Genomic DNA, 7,923 nt, shown 5'->3' with positions numbered 1-7,923 from the left:
CTCGATCGTCATGGCTTGCGTCACGGGTTCCTCGCGAGGTATCCCCGCCTTGATCTCTCCGCCTCCTCGCGAGCCTGCGGATGAAGCCTCCTCTGAGGAAGCTTCATGTCGTCCGCCCCGCGAGGCTTGGCCCCTCGCGAGGGTCTTGAGCTTGAGCTGATGAAGATGGGCCGCGATGGGCCCTCACTTGAGCCACGCCACATGCCGCAGGAAGGCAAGTCTGGGGACCCCCATTCCCAGAACGCCAACAAATAGTCTGTCCAAACTGAGTTGTCATGAACTTTATTAGGGGCCACGACCGAGGTGGCAGCCCTCAGGAAAGCGTTGGCCGAGGCCGAGGAGAAAGCGGCCAAGGAACGCGCCGCGCGCGAGAAGCACGAGGCCCAGGTTGGTGAAGCGCAGCAACAGCTCCAGGGCGCGATCGAGAGATTTGAGTCCTTGGAGCGTGATTGTAAGGCCCAAGAGTCCGAAGGGTGAAGGCCCGCCAGAGCGCACAAGATGCACGAGCCAAAGCCCAGAACTCCCTCCAGGAAATTCAGGTGGCCAAGGAGATTGCAGCGGGTAATTCTTTCACCCTGCAAAGCAAGTATGTAGAAGAAACATCCCTTGTACTTATCCGAATTTGGGTTTTCCAGGGGCGTTTACGGATCTTCCACGCAGTATATCAGATGCTGCCGAGCATTATAGAGCCAAAGAAGGGATGTCTACGGAGAAGCTATTCTGGTCCCAATATCTTGGACTCGAACATCCGTTGCCCTTCAGTGACCAGCTAAAGCAGTTTGTCGAGCTGCACAGGTCAGCAGAGCTAGCCATGAAGGATCTGATAGTTCGGCTGTGGCCTGCCGAGCCTATACCTAGTAGATACTTCGGACTTGTTAAGCGGCTTGTAAGTGCCTGTCCGCGGCTCGAAACCGTAAAGCGGTCGGTCTGTATTGAAGGTGCGCGTATGGCATTTGCCCGCATCAAGACGCATTGGGCAAAGCTGGATGCCAAGAAGCTGATGACTGAGGGGCCGCCGGAGGGCAAGGAGCATCGTCGACCCGAGCTCTATTTTGATGGCTTCCTGGAGGGGTCCCGCCTTGTGGCGGAGCAATGTTCAAAGTATGTTATATTCCCATGAGAACATTTGTATTATCATGTCCTGTAATATAGAAAAATGATGTTATGTATTGTAATGCTTGCGATTTACATTTTACCTCCTATGCGGCTGTTTATGAAATCTGAGGGTTGACCAGTCGTCGGCTTCTGCCCCCACATAGATAGTACGGGGGTGTTCGAGATAAATCTAAACACTCTTTACTCCACATTCTGGTCCTTAAAGAAGGTGTTTAGCGAAACGAAAAAGGAAATCAGACTATGCGGCCTTTACCACCCTCACTTAGCCATAGGAGTTTGACAATTAAGAAAGTTGGCGAAGCCCCTGGTATTCGGAAGGCCGAACTAGGGGCGTTATACATGCCTAATCGGAGGAACCGATTCTTCGCAAGAAGCGGAAAAATCTCTAATGATTTGGAACATCTCGAACAGTTGACCAGCTCTCGCCGCATCATGACAGTCAGTTTTCAGCTTTCTCTACTGAGGTGCTCGTCCAGAAGAACCGGGACACAATCGCAGTAGTTCTCCCTTTACTACCCTAGCCGATATAGCGGAAAGTAAGGTAGTAAGCACAGGAGCCGGGCAACCCAATTATTGACCAAAGACATGATTCGGAGCCGATGCATATAATGCTATAAGTTCGGGGTGCCGAACTATACTGGAGAAGTGTTCGGACTTTTATTGCCGTAATGCGGGTGTAATGAAGCCCCTGGCGCGGTAATACGTACCATGGTGTACGTGTGCAATAAGTAATATATACAAAGGTGAGGGAATAGGAAAATTAAGTAATAAGCTGACGCCACCATTTATTCACCATTGTGATGTAATTAGTACGTCGAGGCGTACTTTGTGCAAGTAATGTAATAAGCAAGTAAGGCTATTTAACATGCCCCAACCAAGAGCGAGCTGCGTGCGGGTATGTAAAACAAGTATGGCAATCATTTAATAGAGACCACCTGGGGATTCCCTTGTATGCCAGAGCTCCTTGCCTCCTTGGTGTGTTCTGCAAATGGGTCATCCGCATAAACCTCGAAAAGAGAAAAAAAACTATAATAAAAAGAAAGAAAGAAATAAAGGCATGCGAATCCTAGGGTCGGTCAAGCCGCACTGTGGATCGCGATCAAGTTATGCCTCCATCAGTACACATGGGGTTTTGAGTGCGTAGTTATGTACGCGCGATACGGATGCCATTTCCTCATCAGGGCTGGGACGGAGGCCGAATTTACTAATTCAGCTCTTGAAGAACCGAGCTGCCCTATTGTAGTGTAGTTCGGACCTTCTTATCAATGTCCGGGGGCTCGACGGCCGGATTATGATGCCGCTTGAGAAGGCCGCTCTGTACTTCTGCTGCTAGGGCTGTGGTATGCTCCTCTGTACGGAGGGAACGTTCCATGTTTCCATTTATTGTAATGACGCCGCGTGGACCGGGCATCTTGAGCTTGAGATAAGCATAATGTGGCACTATGTTGAATCTAGCAAAGTGGTTCATCTGAGCAGTGTGTGGTAGCCGCTGCGGAAGGGGACGATATCGAAGATTAGCTCTTCGCTTCGGAAGTTATCCGGGGAACCGAAGACCACCTCCAGCGTGATCGAGCCCGTACAACGGGCCTCTACGCCTGGTATAACTCCTTTAAAGGTAGTTATTGTGGGCTTGATTCATGAGGGATTAATGCCCATTTTGCGTATTGTATCCTGATAGAGCAGGTTGAGGCTGCTACCACCGTCCATTAGGACTCGTGCCATGTGAAATCTGTCGATGATTGGGTCGAGTACCAATCCAGCCGAACCTCCATGATGGATGCTTGCTGGATGATCACGATGATCAAAGGTGATCGGGAATGACGGCCATGGGTTGAATTTTGGGGCGACTGGCTCTACCGCATAAACGTCCCTGAGTGCGCGCTTGCGCTCCCTTTTGGGGATGTGTGTGGCATATATCATGTTCATCGTTTTGACTTGAGGTGGGAATTTCTTCTGCCCCCCAGTGTTCGGCTGTCGGGGCTCCTTGTCGTCGTCCTCGCTCTGTGATTCCCCTTCCTTGTTTCAGCTATTTACCTTGCTGGCTTGCTTAAAGACCCGGCAATCTCTATTGGTATGGTTGGCCGGTTTGTTTGGGGTGCCATGTATCTGGCGCAGACGATCGAGTATGCGGTCCAAGCTGGATGGTCCTTCGTCGTTCCTTTTATAGGGCTTCTTTCGCTGGCCGGACTTGGAACCACTGAATCCGGTGTGAACTGTAGTGTCATCGGTGTTACCGCCATTGCTTCGGCGTTTGTGTTTGTTGCGCCGGAGCTTGCTGGTGCTGTTTTTGGCCTCGGAGGGGCCTGCTTCGTTGCTTGTGTTTGTAGTGCGAGCCAGCCAACTATATTCTCCCGCGCAAAAGCGGGTCATAAGTGCCGTGAGGGCTGCCATGGACCTCAGCTTTTCTTGCCCGAGGTGGCGGGTGAGCCATTCGTCACGGATGCTATGCTTAAAGGCCGCTAGGGCTTCGACATCTGGACAGTCAACGATCTGGTTCTTTTTGGTTAGGAACCTAGTCCAGAATTTTCTGGCTGATTCTCCAGGTTGTTGAAGTATGTGGCTTAAGTCATCGACATCGGGTGGCCTGACATATGTACCTTGTAAGTCGTCAAGGAAGGCTTCTTCCAAGTCCTCCCAACCGCCGATGGAATTTTCGAGCAGGCTATTTAGCCAGTGTCGAGCTGGTCCTTTGAGCTTTAATGGGAGGTATTTGATAGCGTGGAGGTCATCTCCTCAGGCCATGTGGATGTGGAGAATAAAACCTTTGATCCACACTGCGGGATCGGTTGTTCCATCGTATGATTCAATATTGACGGGCTTGAACCCCCTCGGGGAATTCGTGATCCAGCACCTCATATGTGAAGCAGAGAGGGTGTGCGGCGCCTCTATAGCGGGCCACGTCACGGCGCACCTCCGATGAAGTCCGTCTGCGGTTATCGGTTCGGGTGTGATTAAGTTTGTCGCGTCCGAGTAGGTGGCTGTCATCCTGAGTGGGGAAGCGTCCTCGCGATTCATAGATTGATCTGGTGTGTCCTGCTCTACTGTCCCTATTTTTGCGAGGCGATGGGGCCGCTTGTTGTTCGGCCTGAGTTGTCGTTTTATCCCGACCATGAGGTGGTCGGTCTGCCGTATTATCCCGACCGCATGGTGGTCGTTCCGCATTACGCGAGGGAAGTATGGGATTTGGTGCCTCCTCATCGAACTGAGGTAGCAGTCTGCGCTTTGGGTAACTCTTGGCTGGGCGCTTGAGGCTATTTTCTTCGGCTACCAGGACATCGGTCCATCTGTTAATGAGTAGGTCTTGATCGACTTGGAGCTGCTGCTGCTTTTTCTTAAGGCTTCTTGCAGTAGCTATTAGCTGACGCTTGAAGCGCTCCTGCTCTAGGGGTGCCTCAAGCACGATGAAATCCTCGCTGCCGAGGCTCTCCTCATCCTCGGAGGGTGGACGATAACTATCGTCATCTGGGTCGGTCAGTGTGTCCTGTTTATCAGGGTTAGCTTGCTCATTGTCTTGTTCCTGCTATTCGGATGATGCCCCAACGGGGTCTTCATTGTTTTCGACATCGTCTGGAGTGCTATTTTCTCTAGTGCCAGTGTTGCCATCTTTTGAGCGGCGTGGCTTAGAGTGGTGTTTAGGGTGTCGGCGCATGGACTGTGTCTCGAAAGGTTTATTCACATCCGGGTCTTCTTTGTCATCGTCGCTAGATTCTGTAGGTGTATCAACCATGTGCACATCATATGAAGAGGTGGCCGTCCAACGTCCCGTGAATTGCAGGTCTTGGCCTTGCTCCTTATCAGCATCGTCGTCCATACCGTCGATGTCTTTGGAGTCATAATCTAGTGCGTCGGTTAAGTCCTCGACGGTAACTATGAAGTGGGTGGCGGGTGGGAAGCAAAATTCTCCGTCATCAGCCCCTAGTTCGAGCCGGGCATAGTTCAGCTGCGAGTCTCCCATGAATGACAGCTTCTTTAAAGATTTTAGCACATCGCCCAAAGGTGAGTGCTGAAAAATGTCTACGGCGCTGAATTCAAAGATCGATAACCAATCTAGCTCGGTGTCTGCAAGTGTGCATGGTTCGGAACTTATAGCCGGAGACGAGTCCGGACTTTCGTTGGCGCAAATATCGTAGGGTGTCGACTCTGTGTGCGGCTCTAGCACCGCAGACTCTGTGGCCTCGAATGGCATGATTTGCTCTGGTTCTAAAGCCATTGCAGCAACAGGAGCCATCTCCTGAATCTGGTCCGATGACAAATTTAAGTCATGTTCATAGGGGCGAGGGGGAGCGATCGCTGCGGTCTCAAATCCATTTAAGATCAAGTCTCCATGGATATCCGCGACGTAGTTCAAGCTTCCAAATCTAACCTGGTGGCCAGGGGCGTAGCTATCGATCGGCTCCAGATGGCCAAGCGATTTGGCCTGCAGTATGAAGCCGCCGAACACGGAAATCTGCCTAGGGAGGAAGGTTTCTCCTTGGACAGCGTCACTATAGACGATTGAAGGGGCCATCGAATCTTTCATCGACGGCACAATGGAACTCCCAATGAAAGAACCAATGTCGGTGTCAAAACCAGCGGATCTCGGGTAGGGGGTCCCGAACTGTGCGTCTAGGATCGATGGTAATAGGAGACGGGGGACACGATGTTTACCCAGGTTCGGTCCCTCTCTATGGAGGTAATACCCTACGTCCTGCTTGATTGATCTTGATGAATATGAGTGTTACAAGAGTTGATCTACCACGAGATCGTAATGGCTAAACCCTAGAAGCCTAGCCTGTATGACTATGGTAATGAATATATATCCTTTCCGGAGTAACCCCTCCGGTTTATATAGACACCGGGGGGATCTAGGGTTTACATAGAGTCGGCTACATAAGAAGGAATCTTCATAGTCGGTCGCCAAGCTTGCCTTCCACGCCAAGGAGAGTCCAATCCGAACACGGATACAGTCTTCGGCCTTCATGTCTTCACAGCCCATCAGTCCGGCCCATGGATAACAGGCCGGACGCCCGAGGACCCCTTAGTCCAGGACTCCCTCAAGGGGAGAGTGTGTCTACATACCCTCTGTAAGTGGAAGCGTTTATTAACGCGGTTGATGTAGTCGAACTTCTTCACAATCCAACCGATCGAATACCGAACATACGACACCTCCGCGTTCAGCACACGTTCAGCTCGGTGACCTCCTCGCCTTCTTGATCCAACAAGACGGCGAAGTAGTGGATGAGTTCTCGTAGCATGACGGCGTGGTGACGGTGGTGGTGATGCTATCTCCACAGGGCTTTGCCTAAGCACTACAAAAATATGACCAAGGGACGAAGCTATGGAGGGGGGCGCCGCACACAGCTAAGAGATTGTCGTGGTTATGTGTGGCACCCCCTCCCATTAGAGTTGGTTGATGCATATCATTTGGTGTTATTTTAGTATGAACTCTTAGATAGATCGATCGAAAAGGACAACTTGTGGTTATTTTAGTACTAACTCTTGGATAGATTGATCGGAAAGAATAACTTTAAGGTGGTTTCGTACCCTACCAAATAATTTCTTCTTATGTTCTCCGCTAGATAAGAACTTTGGAGTGATTCTTCATCGCACGTTGAGGGATGGTTATATGATCTGTTATATTAGCATTGTTGAGAGATTGCACTAGCGAAAGTATGGACCCTAGGCCTAATTTTCAAGCATTGCAATACCATTTGTGCTCACATTTGCTACTTGCTACCTTGCTGTTTTTTATTGTTACTACTACAAAAATCAATATCTACTATCATTACTACACTTGTATCACCATCTCTTCACCGAACTAGTGCACCTATACAATTTACCATTGTATTTGGTGCGTTGGGGACACAAGAGACTCTCTTTTATTTGGTTGCAGGGTTGTTTGAGAGAGACCATCTTCATCCTATGCCTCCCACGGATTGATAAACCTTAGGTCATCCACTTGAGGTAAATTTTCTACTGTCCTACAAAACTCCGTGCTTAGAGGCCCAACATGAATCTACAAGAACAAGTTGCATAGTAGACATCAGCCCTATGTTCTTGATTTTTCGGCTAGGGGGTAAAGGGAGCACCTCTATGATTGTTATGACTGGGTCAGTCGTGTACGTACCAGAGACGGATGAAGACGAAAGCTAGTGTTCTTAAGAAAATAATGGGCCGGCCACGAAGGAAGTGAAAATAATTAGGTGCTCACCACCAAAATCCTTGGGTCCCTTCCCAACATGACGAATACCCGCATACTATAGGTATCCGGATGCAACATCTGTGGTCAACATAAAAAACCCAAAGAAAGGAACCCATGGAGGAGCTATTTCCTTTGGAAGATGTTTCTTACATTTAAAAGTAATATAACATAACTCTTCGCATGCACTTTTGTCTGTTTACACCAAATGGCCGGATTGCTTGGTTACCCAAAGTGATTTCCTGTTTCTCAGGTCACATATATAGTACGGAACACTCCTCGACCACTTGCTGGGGAGGCGAAAGCCGATGCCCGGTTAAGACAGCATTTACAATGCGGATCGAGAAGGCTTGATTTACAATACATAGATACATAGAATCAAGCACCCTACTCCTTGTCAATATTGTCTATCAAGCTGTCCAGGGCACAGTCCTCTTGAGAGTACCGAGCAGCAGGCATCACCTGGTCGTACACCAGGAAAAGCGGTATTTCCTGCCCGTCCGGGCCAGCCGGTCCAACATGATCCATATGCTCTGGCTCAAGTTTGGAAAACCGGGTATTCACCATCGCCCAAACCTCGCGTGCTCCTTCTCGGCAAGCCAATCTTCCATAGATCAAAATGATGCCGA

This window comes from Triticum urartu, chromosome 6A (assembly GCF_056163025.1).
Source record: "Triticum urartu cultivar PI428250 chromosome 6A, HENAU_Tu73, whole genome shotgun sequence".
Classification (NCBI taxonomy): domain Eukaryota; kingdom Viridiplantae; phylum Streptophyta; class Magnoliopsida; order Poales; family Poaceae; genus Triticum; species Triticum urartu.
This window is presented reverse-complemented; position numbering follows the sequence as displayed.